The sequence below is a fragment of the Pinus tabuliformis genome, chromosome J (assembly GCF_031772625.1).
Source record: "Pinus tabuliformis cultivar Carrire ecotype Pingquan chromosome J, CPIR1, whole genome shotgun sequence".
NCBI lineage: Eukaryota > Viridiplantae > Streptophyta > Pinopsida > Pinales > Pinaceae > Pinus > Pinus tabuliformis.
Window position 1 is genome coordinate 795,854,225 of NC_142295.1, and position 21,634 is coordinate 795,875,858.

A 21,634-nucleotide genomic window follows, 5' to 3' on the forward strand; every position below is an offset into this window, starting at 1 on the left:
ACCTCCCTAGTTAAGAGGGAGTGTTGAAAAGTGTAACTAGGTTCAATCTTCATAATGTATAAAAGTAATCATGATTTTATGTATTTGATGAAAAGAGGAAAATAAATTTTATTATTATTATTTTGAAGCATGGGTTTCATGCTCAAGGTCATTTTTGTAGATCAAGCACCCATTGAGTGCTTCTAGGTTTTTTGTTAAGTCAACTAAGTCATTGTAATATGTATAAGACCCATTTTGGCATCATGTATCAAGTCAAATAAATTTATTGTAAAGTCAAAATGTCAAAATACACCCTCCAAGACAAGTCAACCTTCAAGAAGAGATGTTGACCTACAATGCAGTGAAGTCAGCCTCCAAAGAGATTTCTAGTCAGCCTATTGAAAGCCTCGATGAAGCCTATATATTATAGGTACTTGGCCTCATTAAGCACACATACACAATCAAGAAAGAAGTTTGATCAAGGAGAAAAATAAAGACTAATAAGGAGCGAAGAAGAAGAAAACTCAAGAAGGAGAAAAATCGAAAATTTGAAATTGTTGTTGGGTCACATAATTCCACACGTGCAAAGATCTAAAAGTACTTATTGCAGCCACAAAGCCGAAATTTTAGATCTCTAATCTAGCTGAAGTTTGGTGTCATGATGGTCAAGCATGCAAGCCGAATTTTCAAAGAAAAGGAACTAATCCCAACAAAGGAAAAATGAGGAAAAATCACACAAAATTCTCTCACATGTGCCAAACTAAGGTTTCTACAGTAGAATCCAAAATTGCAGTTCTGAAGCAGTAAGCTAAAATTTTGAGGAAGGGCTGAAATCTAAAGTATTAGAGCAATTTTGACTGGTGTTGACAGATCACGAAGAATTTCTGTAACAACCCTGGTTAAAAATTCATGTAAATATAAAATATAAGACCATGGTCATGGGACACATATTCCAAGCTGAATGGTGGGAAAAACATCCTAGTGGGTGTTCATTCAGTTTATTATGGCTAAGGAAATTGGCAAAGGCAATGGAAACAAATTTGGAAAGGCATGAGGCATTAATTGGAATTTATTGATGAAAATAATGGAAATTAGGAGAAAAGGAAGGTGAAAGGTCATAGGTTGCATGTGTGGAGGAAAATGAAGGAAGATAATGAAAAATGAAGAAAATAGAGGCATCATTGATAAAAAGGCTCATGAAGATCAGTTGGGAAGCTTTTGACAGGTTTTGGTGGAGCTCTCTTCTATTTTTCTCTCTCTCTCATACTCTTGGACACTTAGAGTTTTCTTGGAGCACTTTGGTATTGGATCAAGAAAGGAAAAGGAGATAAGAGGAAGGAAGGAGCAAGCAAGGAAGAGCAGGATCAAGCAGCTATAACATGATTCCTTGCAGGTATCAATTTACATGTGTGATTTCCTTGCTAGGTTTGGCATGCATGGTATTGCATGTGGTTCTTTGCTATCATGGCACGTGTTTTGCCAGGTGTGACAGTGTTTCCAGCCTAGCTTTGCAATTTCCAGATAGCCATGATGTGATGGGGTTCTCATGTTTTGGTTGAGCTGGATTTCCGAATGGATTTGAAGCTGAGTGAGGTGGATCTCCAAAAGAAAGAACACATGGCCTAGTGATACTTGAACTAGATTGTGGATTGTGGTAAAGCCACTGGCCTAGTGATCCCTGAATTAGACTGTGGCTTGTGGTAAAGCCAGGTATTGTGTGCGTCAGTGGGCCTAGGAATCCTCGACCCGTTATGGCGGGATATATGGTAAAGCCTAGAGGTGGGTGCTCTCCATCAAGCTTAGTAATCTCGGGATGGGATGTACGGTAAAGCCTGGAGAGTGGAGTTTTGGTTAGGTCCTAGTGATCCGAGATGGATTGCGGTAAAGCCTAGAGACGGGTGTCTCGGTTATGGCCTAGTGATCCCTAGATCAGAATGTGGATTGTGGTAAAGCCTAGAGACTAGGAGACAAGAAAATTCCTCATGGTGTAGGTGGATAAATCTGGCGGCATCAATGCTTGTTTGGCCTAGTGATCTGGTGGAGATCATGGTAAAGCTTGTTATTACATGTTTATTGTTTGGCCTAGTTATCTAAGATGGATTATGGTAAAGCCTAGTTTCTATTGATGAGGGTGAGGTGGTTTAACCTTGGGATGCCTTGGTTGGTTCTTTTGGTTTGAGTCCCACATTCATGCTTAAAATATGGCACAGGGGTGAATGGTTGAAGAGAGAATTGGCTCAACCATTTTATAGTCGGGTGGAATGTGGTAGTCCCATCTTGGGTTGGCTTTTGCATTAATTAATAAGAGGTTCTTTCTCTGGTATCTTATTTGTAAATGTACTAGTCTATATGTGGATTCAATGGCTGATGTATCCTCAATATTTCTATTGTTATTATGATGGTTATAAGCATGTATTATGATAGTAATGATGTATGGCTCACCTCATGTTTCAATTTGTAAATGAAAAAATAATGTATCTATGACCTAATAGATGATAATGCGGCTAATGATATAAGGGAACAATGCTTCTTAGTGATTCTCAGATAAGTATGAGACCCCTATGCTCAGATCTGTTGTTTAAACCTGTAGATTACATATTTGTGACACGTTTGACGAAATGCTTGTCATAGCTAGTAGGGGTCAGTCAAGTCCTTGTTCAAGTAATTTCAATTGTATCATTATTCCACTATTATATTTAATATATGAAGGTGTCATTTAGTTATGGGCAGTGACACGGGCTTTGGTCTTGAAAAAGTGGCTCAAATCCCGGAGACGTAGGCACAACACTAGGCAGAAAATTCCTTGGATGTTGGCATACCATGCTATCGAAGCGTCCAGAGCCCTCTGGATGCATGCATGCCCATATCAAGGGAGTGTCCGAGAGTTTAATGGTATAAAACTTCAGTTGGTCTCGGGGGTTGTTTACCTGAGTGATTGGGATGGCTCCTGGGAGTCCTGTTACTGATGTGGAAGGTCTATATGGTGTGTTTCCATCGATTTCACTTCCTTAAGGTCCTCTAGGAGGTTGAATCCCATCATAGAAGCCTCTTGTCACATGTTTAACTTGGTTGGCTAGTTACTTGGGTAGATGTGGGAGGAGGGTGTTACAGAGTGGTATCAGAGCATGGTTCACCCCTCCGAATGAATGGGCGGTGTGTTGGTAATGCATTCATATTGGTTGCATATGTGTTCATTATGCTTGTAGTCCATGTGCTTGTTGCATTTACATGGTGTTGATTATGGTTGTAGTGATGTTGCCATGTGAAGGCTGATGGTGTTGTTGTGGAATGTGTCATCATGAGTGTATGGTTGTATATGCATTTGTTATGCATGTCAGTGTCCATGTGTTGTTATTCATGCATTGTCATGGTGAAGTTTATTGTGCATGAGGACATTGTATGCAATTAGGTCATCATGATGCTATTGTTATGTAATGATTCTAATGTGTTGACTAAGATAGAGCAGAAGATGCAAATCATCAAAGTGAGGTTGCAACACTATATTTTGGGGTAAGAGAAGATCGTCATACATGTATTCTATGTTTGGCATACATGTATGTTAGTTAATGGATTGTTATATGTATTAGGGTTATATACATGTTTTTCATTCTGTTGTTGTGGTTATATGCATGGTAGATGCTAGTTCAGTGTGGTCATATAATCATGAATGATAGTAACTTGTTGTTGTATGCATTGCTATTGTTGTTTTATGTTAGATAACTTGATGATTATGTTATATGTCATTGATGAATATGTTATATGTTAACTTGTAGTTAGCTCGATGATTATGTTATATGTTGTCGATGAGCATGTTATATGTTAATTTATTGTTTTTATGTGTTAGTTAATTTGATGATTAAGTTTATAACATTAATATCTTGATATTATATGTATCATGATAAATTGAATTGGCCTATGTAGATGGTTAGGGTTATGACATTTAGTTATGAGTCACACATATTTTTGATATTGTGTTGTACTAATCTAGACTGGCTTTGCATATGTGATTGTTATGCATGAATGATAATTATTTATGAGTTTATAATGTGAACATGTTAGCTAGTTATTGTCATGGATATCATGACCTTATTTATGTTTGAGTTGATATGTTGTGAAGTTATATCATGCTAATCTAGATTGATTGTGCAGACAAGATAGCCCCCTGAGATACATTCAGGTATGAGTTTTCTTATGTTGTCTATTTGGTGTTTGAATGTTTGACTATGCCATTTATTTGGTGTTCGGGCATTTGGTGTCTATTATGTCGTCTGTCTGTTGTTTGAATGTTTGATTACTTGAATGATATGTGTACGTGTCTATAAGGTTTCTTGCTGAAATGATCTTGTTTTAAGATGGTTGTATTAATACATATGTGTTGAGACAACTAATATGTACTTGAGTGTAAGTAGGTGGTAATGGTAGCATTATGTAATATGAATGATGAATGTGAGTTGATTGTTGAGTATGACATGGTTGTTAGACTTGGTAAAGGTTGATTTTAAATTAATATACATGTTGTCTTGATATTTGGAACGTGAGACTGACATGTGTGAGAATTTGCAAGGCAACATGCCTGGTATTATCATGAAAAGGTAATAGTTGATGTGTTTATATAACTATCCATTGTGTGATGTGACAATACACATCAAGACTTGATTGCAGCAAGGTAAAAATGTAAAGAAGGGAATTAGGTGAGGATTCCTTTGGCTATGTTTGGAAACTGCAATTCCAAATGAATGAGTGCTTTGCATACATGAATTCTTCTTAACCTTGAATTTGTCTGACATTATGAGGATATGTGTTATATTCATAAATATGTATTTGACAGGTATAACAGTTGGTTCTAGTTATGGATAGATTCGTCAAAGGATTGGAGTCCCTTGAGAGATGGCATGGATGTGTTTAGTTGCAAGCAATGTGCTTGGCACAACAAGGTAAGGTAATCAATGTATTGTTATGTTTATTTATGCACTGATAGTTATGTGTTTATGGAAATATGATGCAGGGGATTGCATGGAAAAGAGTTTGCCATGAAATTCTGAAGAAGGCTCAGGTGGGTATTGAGTCATGGTGTTTGTTGAGAGTCTTGTGATTTCGATTCTTTGTGTTTTTTTTAGCTTGATTTGCGATTTTGTTTATGTCTAGTGCAAGGCCTTGCCACTGTGTTCACGGTGTTGTATTGTCATTCTCGTTTGCGTTTTTTCTTCCTTTTGTGTCTTGAGGGTCTTGGTAATTGGTTGAGAAAAACAAAAGTTAATGGAGCTTGGCGAGAGCTGAATGAAACCTAGCAGGTAATGTAAGACTCGAATGAATCTCGGTGCATGAGTAATGGAAGTTAAAGGTACTAAGAATAGGACAATCAGTTGGATTGGTTCGGTCCGTTGGTGTAAATGGATAGTGGCAGGGCAGTGATGAGAAAGGTAACAGGAAAGGTGAAGTAAATGGATCTGAGGTGTTAGATGCCTTGGCTATGTTGGGAATGATTGTTCTCAATGTTGTGCATGGTGTGCATAGATAAAGGTAGTTCTTTTAACCTTGACTTTATTCTATCTAGTAATTATGTTATGATCATGATTATGTCAATGTTTATATACGTATGTATGCATGTATGTGTGTTGTTGTCTGATAGGATCATGATTTTTTTATGCTAATGTTTATGTATATGTATCTATGTATCTATGTCACCATCCGATAGGGTTGTCAAGGATCATTTTGTGGAGGAATGAGTGCTTATACAAGTGAGTGGCATGACGAGGTTCCTGGTTTTATGGTGAATCAAGTGGGGAGAGTAGTCATGACAAATATACAAGGTTGGTATCATAAGGATATGAATTGATATTGTATGCTTGTATCATTCCTATGTTTATGTTATGACAGGTAACTGTGAGGGATACATCAGTTGAATGAAAGCAGTGAGATCTGCGATATGCTAGGATAAGCATGGATTGGAGAGTGACATTAGAAGCAATGTTGCTTGGTAGAGACAGTGTGGTTTTGGATGTGCGGCACTACTGTTGTGTATATGTTGCACATGTTGTATATTCAGTGATTGTACCGATGGTGATGTGTACATGTAATATATGTAGTATTTTGTACATATGATGTTGTGTGCCTATTGTATGTATGGTGTTGTGTGTACATTGCATATGCAGTGCTGGATATAGATGGTGCTATGTACATGTCAGATATGCGGTGTTGTGTACATATTGTAATGAGCGCAGGATGGATATGCAGTGTTGTGTGCATGTTGTACATATGATGTTATGTACATATGGTGTTGTGTGCATGATTATACAAGTGGTGTTGTGAGCATGTGGTGTCGTGTACATGTTGTACATATGGTTTTGTGTGTAGGTGGTGATGTGTACATGTCTTGCATATGGTTTTGTGTACATGTGGTGTTGTGTACATGTCATGCATGTGGTGTTGTGTATGTATATTGTTGTGCAGGTGACGTCGTGTACATGTCATGTTGTGTACACTTTTTTCAGGTGATGTCGTGCATATGTGATGTTGTGCACATGTTGTGCAGGTGGTGCTTTGTACATGTTGTACATGTGGTATTGTGTGCATGTCGTACATGCTGTGTTGTGGGCATGCAGTACTATGTATGTGCATTGTGTAGTTGTGGTAACGTGACATATGTATTCATTGTGTTGTACTCTATGTATGTATTTGTGTTGTGTTGTACACTGGGTGTAGGTGTATGTATTGTGTTGTGGTGTACATCAGATGTAGGAGTATGTATTGTGTTGTGGTGTACATTGGGTGTAGGTGTATGTGTGGTATGTTAGGTGTAGGTACATGTATTGTGTGATGTCACACGTTGTGTGTGGATGTATGTGTTGTGATGTATATTATGTATGTTGAAGAAAAGAAAAAGGCATTGGGTGTTTGTTGGGTGTGGCAACCGATCTGGTGTGTGTACAGGAAGAACAAAGGCATAAGTAAGGATCTATGAAGGATAATTATAAATATTTTATTTCAGTTTTATTATGCATATGATCTATGATTCTGACTTGTGATGGTTACATGTGATTTATGATTTTGATCTATGATGGTTGTGTTTTGAGCTAACCTGATGTGATATGTTTATACATAATGATTTGATCAAAGATGTTAGTTTGACTTGTTGTGATAGGAAGTAAACATGATTGCAAGTGTACCTTATTTATGAGCTACCAATGAGGTATGATGTGAATTTATTTCAATTTATCTTGAATCTAATGGAAGTTATGTGCTTGGTATAGGAAAGCATGAAATTCCCAGTTGGGTAATTGAAACCGACTGCAAGAAATAGAAGCAACAACAAAAGGAATTGGAACATGCAACAATATGTTGGTAAATCACTTTAGGAGCAGGCCCATTGTGGGACACTGGTACCCAATAATGTCCGTTGATTGCCATGATCATGCTATGATCGATATGATGGTTTTGAGGCAGGTATATGCCTTGGTTGTTTGACCTTCTTATGTGAGGAAGCCTTTCCAATGGATGGATTGCCTGGGATAGGGGATGCCAAGGAACTTGGAAGGTGAGTGACTGCACGAAAGGGGGTGACTAGATTGCCTGGGGGACTGTGTAGCAGAGAAGGGAAGACCGAGGATATATTTGTTTGGTCTTTAACATTGCTAGATGGAATCAAATGCACATTGGGATTGTGCCCTAGAACAATGAGCTAGTAACTGTTCACTGATAGGATAAGTGGCGCAGGTTATAGCATTGGACATTGGATGCAGATTTGACCTTGTAGTGGATTCTGGAATTCCTGCAAGGAAGGAGGTGAATCTTGGAATTACTATGAGGGTGGAGGTGTAAGCCTCTAGATTCCCTTGTTTCGGATGCAGGCATCGTATCCTTTTTATTTGCTAGTTGAGAAAATGTGCATATGTGTGTATTATTGTAAATACCGTAATGAGCTATGTCATAAAGCTCCAGTAAACGGTATGTTTGTCATGTTGTAGGTAATGGTCATTGTAAATACTGCAATGAGCTATGTTATAAAGTTCAATGGGCAGTATGTTTTGTTTTCAGCGGTCTTGCTGGTTATAGGTGTCATTGAACACCGGGGACGGTGTTCCCCCAAGGGGGAGGGTTCGTAACAACCCTGGTTAAAAAACCATGTAAATATGAAAATAATGGAAATTAGGAGAAAAGGAAGGTGAAAGGTCACAGGTTGCATGTGAGGAGGAAAATGAAGGAAAATAATGGAAAATGAAGAAAATAGAGGCCTCATTGATAAAAGGTCTTATAAGGATCAGTTGGTAAGCTTTTGACAGGTTTTGATGGAGCTCTCTTCTATTTGTCTCTCTCTTTCATACTCTTGGACACGTAGAGTTTTCATGGAGCACTTTGGTATTCAATCAAGAAAGGCAAAGGAGGCAAGAGGAAGGAAGGAGAAAGCAAGGAAGAGCAGGATCAAGCAGCTACAACATGATTCCTTGCAAGTATCGATTTGCATGTCCTTGCTAGATTTAGCATGCATGGTATTGCATGTGGTTCTTTGCTCTCACGGCATGGGTTTTGCCAGGTGTGACAGTGTTTTCAGCCTAGACTTGCCATTTTTGGATAGCCATGGTGTGATGGGGTTCTCATGTTTTGTTTGAGCTGGATTGTCGTATGGATTCGAAGTTGAGTGAGGTGGATCTCTGAAAGAAGAACACACGGCCTAGTGATCTCTGAACTAGACTATGGATTGTGGTAACGCCATTGTCCTAGTGACACCTGAACCAGACTGTGGGTTACGGTAAAGCAAGGTATTGTGTGCCTTAGTGGGCCTAGGAATCCTTGACCGGTTAATGGCGGGATATACGGTAACACCTAGAGGTGGTTGCTCTCCATTAGGCCTAGTAATTCCAGGATGGGATGCACGGTAAAGCCTAGAGAGTGGAGTCTCAGTTAGGGCTTAGTCATTCATGATGGATTGCGGTAAAGCCCAAAGACTGGAGTCTTGGTTATGGCTTAGTGATCCCTAGATCAAACCGTGGATTGTAGTAAATCCTAGAGACTATGAGTTTAGAAAATTCCTCACGATGTAGGTGGAGAAATCCATACACATCCATGCCTGTTTGACCTAGTGATCTCATGGAGATCATGGTAAAGCCTATTATTACATGTTTATTGTTTGGCCTAGTGATCCAGGATGGATTATGGTAAAGCCTAGTTTCTATTAATGAGGGTGAGGTGGTTTAGCCTTGGGATGCCTTGGTTGGTTCTTTTGGTTTGAGTCCCACATTCATGCTTGGAATATGGCATGGGGGTGAATGGTTGAAGAGAGAATTGGCTCAACCATTCTATGGTCGGGTGGAACATGGTAGTCCCATCCCGGGTTGGATTTTGCATTCATTAATAAGAGGTTCTTTCCTTGGTATCTTATGTGTAAATGTACTGGTCTATATGTGGATTATATGGTTGATGTAACCTCAATATTTCTGTTGTTATTATTCTGGTTATAAGCATGTATTATGATAGTGATGATGTATGGATCTCCTCATGTTTTTATTTGTAAATGAATAAATAATGTATATATGAACTAATAGATGATAATGCAACTAATGATATAAGGGAACAATGCTTCTTAGTGATTCTTAGATAAGTATGAGACCCTATGCTCAGATCTGTTGTTTAAACCCGTAGATTACATATTTGTGACATGTTTGACGAAATTCCAGTCATGGCTAGTAGGGATCCAATCAAATACTTGTTTAAGTAATTTCATTTGTATCATTATTCCATTGTTATATTTCATATTTGAAGGTGTCATTTTAGTTCTAGGTAGTGACTTGGGTTATGGGCCTGAAAAAGTGGCTCAAATCCCGGGGATGCAAGCACAACATTGGGTAGAAAAATCCTTGGACACTGGAATACCATGTTGTGGGAGCATCCAAATCCCTCTAGATGCATGCATGCTAATATCAAGGGAGCGTCCATGAGTTTATTGGTCTAAAAATTTAGTTGCTCTCATGGGCTAGTTACCTGAGTGATTGGGATGGCGCCTGGGAGTCCTGTTACTAATGTGGAAGGTCTATATGGTGTGCTTCCATCGATTCCACTTCCTTAAGGTCATCTAGGAGGTTGAATCCCATCATAGTAGCCTCTCGTTACATGTTTACCCCGATTGGCCAGTTACTTGGGTAGATGTGGGAGGAGGGTGTTACAATGTCTCTGTCACTCATCTAATGTTTGTTGATCACATGCTCTTGTTTGGACAAGTTTCCACACTTCAATGGCAACAGATCTTCTTCATCATCTCTAACTTTGGAGTGTCATTTGGTTTATTCATGATTAACCAGAATTATCTCCTCATACATGCTTCTTCCAAGCAAGACATAATATTCAAAATTGCAAATATATTTGAGGTTAGATCTTCTTTGCTTGAAGAAGCTTTCACCTATCCAGGCTTCAAGATGAAGCCCAACAAATATTGCTCCAAGTAATGTGAATGGCTTATTAATAAATTCAAATGCAGGCTGACACATTGGGTTCATAGATGGTTGTCTTTTAGGGGCATATTGGTTCTCATTCAGTTAGCACTTCAGAATATTATTGTATACTAGATGCACTTATACACTCTTCCAAACCACATTATTAAGCAGATCAAAACTATTATTGAAGATTTCATATGGTCCGGGGCGAAGGGGGGGGGGGGGGCTTCATTTGGTTCGATTGGATGATACTACAAATTTAAAAGAATATGGTGGGTGGGGGATTAAATATATTAATATTTTTTGGGTGGCTCTATTGACAAAGAGTTTTTGGCATGCCATGGTTGGAAGTGGCTTCCAACAGGAAATTCTAAGAGAGAAATATATGACATGTAAGGCTTTCATGGACTATTTTAGGTCTGGTTAGTGCACAAATTGTAATTCATCTTACATATGGAATAGTTTCTTGAAGACGAAAATGTGGTTATTTGGAAATCTCAATTGGGAGATTGGGAATGGATCTCGTGTTTTAGTGGGGATTGATCCCATCTATGGTATGAGGGGAGAACACCTACTATCAGATGTTGTTATTAAATGTCTACACGAAAATGATTCTTTTTCCTATCACAGATCTACGAGTCCTATGATTTATTGCAGATGTACCCATTATGGAAGGATGCAGAAGTGATGGGCATGTCTACTCACATTGCTGAGTGTTGGCAGTGGTACATAACACATCTCTATTTGGCAGGAATTATAATTCGCGAGGAAGACGACTCTCTCCGGTGGAATGGAGTCCTCTTCTAGGAACATCTTGTGGTTCCGAAGGTATACAAACATATTTCTCTCACTATATAGGTTCTTGAGCCTATTAGCTAGTCCTAGAATGTTTGGAAGTGGCACATGCCTCTGAATATCAAAAAAATTGGTTGACTAGTTTAGAAAAACAAAGTCGTCACATGGGAAAACCTATGTAAGATAGGATAGGAAGGGTCAGGTAGATTCTATAAGTTTGTAAAGATGCCACTGAAAATGTGTTGCACATATTCTTTAATGCCCATGCACCATTGACATTTGGGTACGAGTTCTTTTGACCTTAAATGTGCAAGCTTGCTGGAATTTTCCAACTATGGAGACATTTTTTAAATGGTGGATGGTTCATTGCTCGACGCATCAAACTTTACCCCTTTTTATTGCTCAGGGTATATGGATTGGCAGGAATAAACTGATTTTTTAGGATCACCCTCTTAATATAGCTAACATATGTGATAATATAGTTGCTCTACTTAGTGAATATGATCGGAAATTTAGTAGGTAAAGCCTTGTAGAACATTGTTGGTTGTTTTAAATCATACTTCTCCAGTTGGCTACTTTTATGGGGTTGAACAAGGTGGACACTGCAGGTGTGTGGAAGTTATTATGATTTCACAAACTCACTAATATCAATTTCATTGTAGTAGTGGATAGGGGATGAACAACAGGGTTGAAGTGATCACTTTATGGGGTCTCTTATTGATCTGATTTAGAATATTATTTTGTAGTGCTAAGATCTTCCTCAGATTATAAACAAAATGCTTTCATTGTGCTTAAGGATTCATCAATTTTTTTGCAAGTGAAATGAAGAGTTTTTATGTTAATTTTATGAGCAATTTAACATAAACCCGAAACTGAACAACAACATAAACATATATAGAACATCATCAAAAACACATTACAACAAGCACATGATAAAGGAGTTTACCCCTCCTAGGCTACGTCTCCTTGGTCCAATTTCCAATGGCTTGGGCCTCTCTATTATGCTCAAAAGTGTAAAAACTTGTGTTTACAATGTTCAAATGCTTCTGAAACCTCCTCCAATGAGTTCAGAATAATAAAAAATGATTATCTAGCCTCTTTGTGCATCCAATTTGGCGAAAAAATGAAGACATTATGACTTCTCCTAGTTCTCCCACTATTCGTTCCACAAAATGCTCCACATCTTAGAGGAAACCACAAATTTTTCTCCAAAAGTCCGCTAACCAAGCGAGAATTTTTCCATGCAGTGGGCCATAGTCTGTCAGCACTAACTATCCATCGAAAATCATAATTGGAAAGGATCGGCAGGCTTAAGGTTGGTGTACGCGGCATGGATTATGCGGTTGTGATATCGCGGACTCGACGACACTATAAACTGGAAATGATGAACCTCTCGCATCCAGGGACTTATTGCATTTCACAATTCAGTGGATAAGTGGGGTTTTATATATACTCAAAACTTTTTGCACCATTGAAATTTGTGATTACGATATCACATCGCAACCTAGTTCCTGTAGGGGGCCTATTCTATAACACTGACTCTTCGCCGATCTGAGATTGCGATCCATCACATCGCACCTCTGGTCATTTTCTTGAAAACAGTCTTGCCTACCTTATCTCATCGCATCCTTCCCTGCATGGGGGCTGATTTCTAATGTCGACCTACCTGCGATTGCGATTTGCGACATTCGAGGGCCAATAGAAGCTTGCCACTTGGAGCCTCCTCATTTGTTGAAGGACCTTGCCACATCATCCAATCTTGCCATGTAAGCAGGTCAAATATGAACTTTGACATACTCTAACTTCTACATACGAGCTTGGATTTGAGTTCCGTTCACACCATTAGATTCAGAATGACAAGCTCTTCGATCTAAAGCTAAGTTTAACAAGATTCTAACACTTTGATTTTTGAGCCTAATTTTGAGCACCTGATTACTCCTCCCCACTAGAAGCCTTTTGGACCCCAAAAGATCACTTTGAATTGACCAGTGAGTGAGGGTACAGTTCCCTTACCTTTCTAATCTCGATCCATTGATCATTGAATTGGAACTTGTGTTCTCCACGATTCTTGTCATGCGTTTCTGTGTACTTGCCTTTAACCTTTTCAAGTTGTTCTTGCACTGTTTGATGTACCATTTGGAGTCATTCAATGAACTCTTTGGCATTTTCCATGTTACTATCAATGGCAACATCCTTATTACCAAAATGATACAATATATTATGATGCAAATGGTAAATATATTCCTCCACTTGATTCCGTTGACTCAAGCTTGAATATACATCTTGAAAGTATGTATTTTTCTGAACATAACTTTCATGTAAACAAAAATGATGCTTGAGGAAAGTAGTTATACAAACTATAGGCCTATAAAGTACATCAACAAACTTGTTGCTTATACCTTTCTTATACCTTTTGATCGAGTGGAATAGTAGAAGAAAACCCATCCAATGGAAGTGCCTTTGTCGCTGCAACTTAAACACTTTATCATTGAAAATTTCTGAATGAAAAGAAATGGGCTTACCACAATGCAAAAAGACTATGCCCATGGCATAGTCACATACAAAAACCTAAAACTTAAATGATTGTCTCAAGTCTAGAAAAGAAAGTACTAGAGTTGTACTGGTCTTTTGTTTTAAAGCATCAAACACCTCTCGTTGTTTTCCTCCCCACTGGAAGAACTTTTGCACAACTGCCAACGAATGCAAATGAACTACAATAGAAGAAAAACTAACAAAATTTCTCCTCCAACATTGGGTTGCTCCCAAAAAAACTCTTACCCAAATGATTATCTTGAGCCTCCCTGTGTAAATTACGAGTAGATAAAAGGCATCTGCGGCTTCACGGGGATGTATGATTCCTTCACCTGTGTCTACTGGAATGGAGTCAATACCACCACAAACTGTTATGGCTTCAATCTTGGAGAGGTTTAACTTCAGCTCACCTTCTCCACGTCCCATGTAGATTGCCAAAAAGCCTTTGGAAACTTGAACATCCTTGGAAGAACCAATTTCACGGCTCTAGTACATCAAAGAAGTTTTATCCAACATATACTTTGAAATCTTCAGAAACAAATGTTTTTGATATATGACATCAGGTATTTTTTTGTCATACATGACATGTTCATAATGAAATTTTCTGAAAATGAAAATGTCATCCAAATAGACTATCTTGTCTAGAAATGGCTTCAACACATCTTTCTTCATGTGCATAAAAGTAGTAGGAGCATAGCAAAGACCGGAAAGCATAACAAGCCATTCAAACAAACCTCACCTGGTTTTGAATGTCATCTTCCCTATATCTCCTTCAACAACTCTAATTTGATGAAAACCACTTCTTGAATCCCATTCAAGGAAATGCTTACAATTCTTCTCGGGCACCAAAACAAGAGGTGCACCACACATTAAAGAAGTAGTTCAAATGATCCTTTTATTCAACAATCCCTGGATTTGCGTCTTAATTTCGGCGCTTTCCATAACTGACATCCTGTACATGCCAATGTTAGGAAGAAGACACTTTTTCTGCAACTATAACTCAAGTTGGATTCCCCTCTTGGGAAGTAATCCCCTTGATTCCTAAAACATTTCATTAGATTGGTTAACAGTGTCAACCAAATCAGTTTTCAAATTCGAATTACAACCATCAAATACTTGATAATCAATATCATTCTTGGGTTTGATCATGAGAAGCATAAAATTCTTGCTCGAATTCACCAGTCTTTTCATCTGCCCTGCATTAACAAGCGAAAGACTTGTTTTTTTATTGTGATCTCTCACAATATATTCTACTCCACCTTTGAATATGTGATATTTGTTTTCATGTCAATGGAAAATAACTTTTATGTCATAAAGGTATGGGCTTCCAAAAACGATGCCACAAATACCTAATGGCACAACGTCAAGCTCCACTTCATCTATGAATTTTGTAGTGATTGCGAATTTTAGTTTACACTTTCTCGTAACTTGCAATTGCGCATTGTCACACACCCATCCAAGTGGATAAGGTTTATGATGTGGAAAAATTTCCAGATTTAAACTTTTGACAATGTTTTCAGAGATGAGATTGGCTTAAGAGCCACTATCAAACAACGTATCAATCTTGCTATGTTTTGAGATCACCCTTATGTGAAACAATTCTATTCTCTTCTTTTCATTTGGAGTTTCATTTTGCGAGTCTAAAGAACTAGTGATGGCAATGGATTATTTTCCTTTTAACCCCATGGCTGTGATTTTAGTTTTATCACCTGAATCGGATCCCAAATCCACTTCTTGAGTGATTGCAACTGTCTTTTCTTTTCCTTTGTTGTTGAATTTCTTTGGTTTCATTTCAGGATGAAGATTCCAACAGTGAGCTTCATCGTGATCCTCTCTGGAACAATGTTTACAAATTGTTTTCTCTCCTTCCTTTTTAATGGATGCATTTTTCCTTCTCTTTACCCTTAAATTACTTTTTACTACCTTCTTATGAGATGTTTTTCCCTCTTGTCTCAAGATGAGTGGCTTGCACACACACATCATCTAGATTACTGGGATTAAACATTAATATAGTATGTTTAAGGTAACTATGTAAACCATGTATGTACTTCAAAAAGTGTCATGTGATTGCGAATCTACACCTAACATCAGAGACCTTTTTCTGAATTATTGGGTGTAATCTTGCACATTTTGACCTTTAAGCTGTCTAAAGTTCTGCCAATTCATGATGGCTTTCTGCATATAATCTAGAAGGTAGAATTGTCTTTTGATTGTAGCTATGAAATCATTCTAAGAAATTGAGATCTTACCGTGTTTTTTAATCTCCTCTTGGGTCTTTGATTCCCACCATACTAGTGATGCACCCTCCATTCTCAAGGAAGCTAACTGAATCTTTATGTCATCCTCTTTAAGGTTTTGAATCCTGCAATAGACCTCCAACTGATGAATCCAATTATCAAGCTTCTCTGCATTCACTTCACCATTATACATGGGCAACTCAAATTTAACATCAAGTTTTAAAAAAGGTGATTTACTAGTCCCTTTTGAAGAATGACGATGAGTATGAGTAAGGGTTGTATTCGTGGAAGAGTGTGAAGATGCTTGTGAAGAAGAAGAAGATGAAGAAGATGGTGGAGAGGGTGGAGGTTTGTCTCCATTCCTATTACCTCCTTTTCCATTGTCTCCTCCTAAAGAGCCTTCTCCTTTGGGAGGTTTGGAACTTTCTCCTTGCAACCTGTTGTTCCTCTCTTCATAGAGGACCTTCACCATCTCTGTCATATGAAAGAAAGCCTTTCTGAAGGTCTTCTCATCTTTTGTCATGTTTGTAGGTTCTCCTTCATGATACATGATCTATGGAGTCTCAACTGCAACTTGAGGCTGAACTGGTGCTGGAGATTGTGGCAAGCTTGCTATTCTTCCCCTTGACCCAACTTCAGGGCTTCCAACCAGCTTTCCTTCACCTCTTTTGAGTTTTGACCTTGTAAGCATGACATAAACTTGCGAACAATTAAATCCTTCTTTCACAAAGCAAAACCTAGTGCTCTAATACCAAATTGATCTGATTTAGAATATTAGTTTGAAGTGCTAATATCTTCCTCATATTATAAATAAAATGCTTTCATTGTCCTTAAGGATTCATCAATTTTTTTGCAAGTGAAATGAAGAGTTTTATGTTAATTTTATGAGCAATTTAACATAAACCAGAAACTGAACAACAACATAAACATATATAGAACATCATAAAAAACAAATTACAACAAGCGCATGATAAAGGAGTTCACCCCTCTTGGGCTACGTCTCCTTGGTCCCACTTCCAATGGCTTGCGCCTCTCTATTATTCTCAAAAGTGTAAAAAAACTATATTTACAATGCTCAAATGCTTCTGAAACCTGCTCCAATGAGTTTAGAATACTAAAAAATGACTATCTAGCCTCTTTCTGCATCCAATTTGGTGAATAACTAAAGAAGTGATGACTTCTCCTATTTCTCCCACTATCCATTCCACAAAATGCTCCACATCCGACAGGAGCCCACAATTTCGCTCCAAAAATCCACTAACCGAGCGAGACTTTTGTGCGAGGCGGGCCATAATCTGTCGGCACCAACTGTCCATTGCAAATCGCAATGAGCAAGGATTGGTGGGCTTAAGTTTGGTGTATGCAGCGACGATTATGCGATTGCGATATCGTGGACCCGACGACACTATAAATTGGAATTGATGAAGTTATCGCATCTGGGGACTTATCGCATTTCGCAATTTGGCGGATAACCGGGGTTTTATATATATGCAGAACTTTTGCACCATTGTGATATTGCATTGCAACCTAGTTCCTACCCGGGGCCGATTCCGTAACACTGACTCTTCATCAATCTGTGATTGTGATCCATTGCCCTGCCTGCCTTATCACATCACATCCTTCCCTGCACGGGGGTTGATTTCTAACACCAACCTACCTGCGATTGTGATTTACGACATGCAGGGGCCAATGGAAACTTGGCACTTGGCGCCTCCTCATTCGTTGAAGGACCTTGCCACATCATCCAATCCTGCCATGTAAGAAAGTCAAATATGAACTTTGACTTGCTCTAACTTCTGCATACAAGCTCGGATTTGAGTGTAATTTGCACCGTTAGATTTAGAATGATGAGCTCTTTGATTTGAAGGTAAGTTTAATAAGATTCTAACACTTTTATTTTTGAGACTAATTTTGATCATTTGATCACTCCTCCCCTCTAGAAGCCTTTTGGAACCCAAAATATCACTTTCAATTGACCAACAGGTGAGGGTACAGTTCCCTCACCTTTCCAATCTCGATCGATTAATCATTGAATTGGAACTTGTGATCTCCACGATTCTTGTCGTGCCTTTCCGTGTACATGCCTTTAACCTTTTCAAGCTCTTCTTGCACTGTTTGATGTACCATTTAGAGTCCTTCAATGAACTCTTTGGCCTTGTCCATGTTACTATCAGTAGCAACATCCTTCTTACCAAGATGATACAATACATTATGATGCAAATGGTAAATAAATTCCTCCACTTGATTCCTTTGACTCAAGCTTGAATATAGATCTTGAAAGTATGTTTTTTTTTTGAACATAACTTTCATGTAAAACAAAATGATGCTTGAGGAAAGTATTTATACAAACTATAGGCCTAGAAAGTACATCAACAAACTTGTCGCTTATACCTTTCTTATAACTTTTGATCGAGTGGAATAGTAGAAGAAAACCCATCCAATGGAAGAGCCTTTGTCACTGCAACTTAAACACTTTATCGTTGAAAATTTCAAAATGAAAAGAAATGGGATTACCACATTGCAAAAAGATTGTGCCCATGGCATAGTCACATACAACAACCTGAAACTTAAATGATTGTCTCAAGTCTGGAAAAGAAAGTACTAGAGTTGTACTGATATTTTGTTTTAAAGCATCAAATGCCTCTCATTGTTTGCCTCCCCATTGGAAGACCTTTTGCACAATTGCCAACAAATGCAAATGAACTACAATAGAAGAAAAATTAACAAAATTTCTCCTCCAACATTGGGCTGCTCCCAAAAAACCTCTTATCCAAATGACTATCTTGAGCCTGCCTGCATAAATTACGAGCAAAGAAAAGGCATCTGTGGCTTCACGGGGATGTATGATTCCTTCACCTGTGTCTGCTGGAATGGAGTCAATACCACCACAGATTGTTACGACTTCAATCTTGGAGAGGTCTAACTTCAACTCACCTTCTCCACGTCCCATGCAGACTGCCAAAAATCCTTTGGGAACCTGAACACGCTTGGAAGAACCAATTTCATGGCTCAAGTACATCAAATAAGTTTTATCCAACATACATCTTCAGAAACAAATGTTCTTGACATATGACATCAAGTATTTTTTTTCTCATACATGACATGTTCATAATGAAATTTTCTGAAAATGAAAATGTCATCCAAATAGACTATCTTGTCTAGAAATGGCTTCAACACATCTTTATTCATATGCGTAAAAGTAGTAGGAGCATATCAAAAACCGAAAAGCATAACAAGCCATTCAAACAAAGCTTGCCTAGTTTTGAATGTCATCTTCCCTATATCTCCTTCAACAACTCTACTTTGAAAATCACTTCTTGAATCCCATTCAAGGAAATGCTTACCATTCTTCTTGGGTGCCAAAACAAGAGGTGCACCACACGGTAAAGGAGTAGGCTGAATGATCCTTTTATTCAACAATCCTTGGATTTGCGTCTTAATTTTTGCGCTTTCCATAACTGACATCCTGTACATGCCAATGTTAGGAAGAAGACACTTTTGCTGCAACTGTAACTCAGGTTGGATTCCCCTCTTGGGAAGTAATCCCTTTGATTCCTGAAACATTTCATCAGATTGGTTCACAACGTCAACCAAATCAGTTTTCAAACTTGAATTACAACCATCGAAGGCTTCATAATCAATACCATTCTTGGGTTTGATCATGAGAAGCATAAAATTCTTGCTTGAATTCACTAGTCTTTTCATCTGCCCTGCATTAACAAGCGAAAGATTTGCTTTTGTTGTTGTAAGCTCTCACAATATATTCTACTCCACCTTTGAATATGTGATATTTGTTTTCATGTCGATGGAAAATAACTTTTCTGACATAAAGGTATGGGCTTCCAAAAACGATGCCACAAATATCTAACGGCACAACATCAAGCTCCACTTCATCTATGAATTTTGTTGTGATTGCGAATTCCAGTTTACACTTTCTCGTAACTTGCAATTGCGTATTGTCACACACCCATCCAAGTGGATAAGGTTTATGATGTGGAACAATTTCCAGATTTAAACCCTTGACAATGTTTTCAGAGATAAGATTGGCTTGAGAGCCGCTATCAAACAACGTATCAATCTTGTTATGTTTTGAGATCACCCTTTTGTGAAACAATTCTATTCTCCTTTTTTCATTTGGAGTTTCATTTTGCGACTCTGAAGATCTAATGTTGGAAATGGATTCTTTTCCTTTTAACCCCATGGATGTGATTTTAGTTTCATCACCCGAATCACATCCCAAATCCTCTTCTTGAGTGATTGCAACTTTCTTTTCTTTTCCTTTGTTGTTGAATTTCTTTGGTTTCATTTTGGGATGAAGCTTCCAACAATGAGCTTCATTGTGACCCTCTCCGGAACAATGTCTACATATTGTTTTCTCTCCTTCCTTTTTAATGGATGCATTTTTCTTTCCCTTGAAACCCTTTTCTTTCTCTTTACCCTTAAACGACTTTTCACTACCTTCTTATGAGATGTTTTTCCCTCTTGCCTCAAGATGAGTGACTTGCACACACACATCATCTAGATTACTGGGATTAAACATTAAGATAGTATGTATAAGCCAACTGTGTAAACCCCCTATGTACTTCAACAAAGTGTCTTGTGACTGCAAATGTACACCTAACATTAGAGACCTTTTTCTGAATTCTTGGGTGTAATCTTGCACATTTGACCTTTACGCTGTCTAAAGTTCTGCCAATTCATGATGGCTTTCTACATATAAGGTAGAGGGTAGAATTCTCTTTTGATTGCAACAATGAAATCATTCCAAGAAATTGAGATCTTACCGTGTTTTTTAATCTCCTCTTAGGCATTTGATTCCCACCACACTAGTGCTGCACCCTCCATTCTCAAGGAAGCTACTTGAATCTTTATGCCATCCTCTTGAAGATTTTGAATCCTGCAATAGACCTCCAACTGACGAATCCAATTATAAATATTCTTCATTCACTTCACCATTATACATGGGCAACTCGAGTTTAACATCAAGTTTTAAAAAAGGTTATTTACCAGTCCCTTTTGAAGAATGATGATGATTATGAGTAAGGGTTGTATTAGTGGAAGAGTGTGAAGATGCTTGTGAAGAAGAAGATGGAGAAGATAGTGGAGAGGGTGGAGGTTTGTCTCCATCCCATTACCTCCTTTTCCATTATCTCCTCCCAAAGAGCCTTCTCCTTTGGGAGGTTTGGAATTTCTCCTTGCAACCTGCTATTCCTCTCTTCATAGAGGACCTTCACCATCTCTGTCATATCAAATAAAGCCTTTCTGAAGGTCTTCTCATATTCTGTCATGTTTGTAGGTTCTCCTTCATGAGACATGATCTCTGGAGTCTCAACTGCAACTTGAGGTTGAACTAGTGTTGGAGATTGTGGCAACCTTGCTCTTCTTCCCCTTGACCCAACTTCAGGGCTTCCAACCAGCTTTCCTTCACCTCTTTTGAGTTTTAACCTTGTAAGCATGACATAAACTTGCAAACAATTAAATCCTTCTTTCACAAAGCAAAACCTAGTGCTCTAATACCAAATTAATTTGATTTAGAATATTAGTTTGTAGTGCTAAGATCTTTCTCAGATTATAAACAAAATTCTTTCATGTGCTTAAGGATTCATCATTTTTTTTGCAAGTGAAATGAAGAGCTTTTATGTTAATTTTATGAGCAATTTAACATAA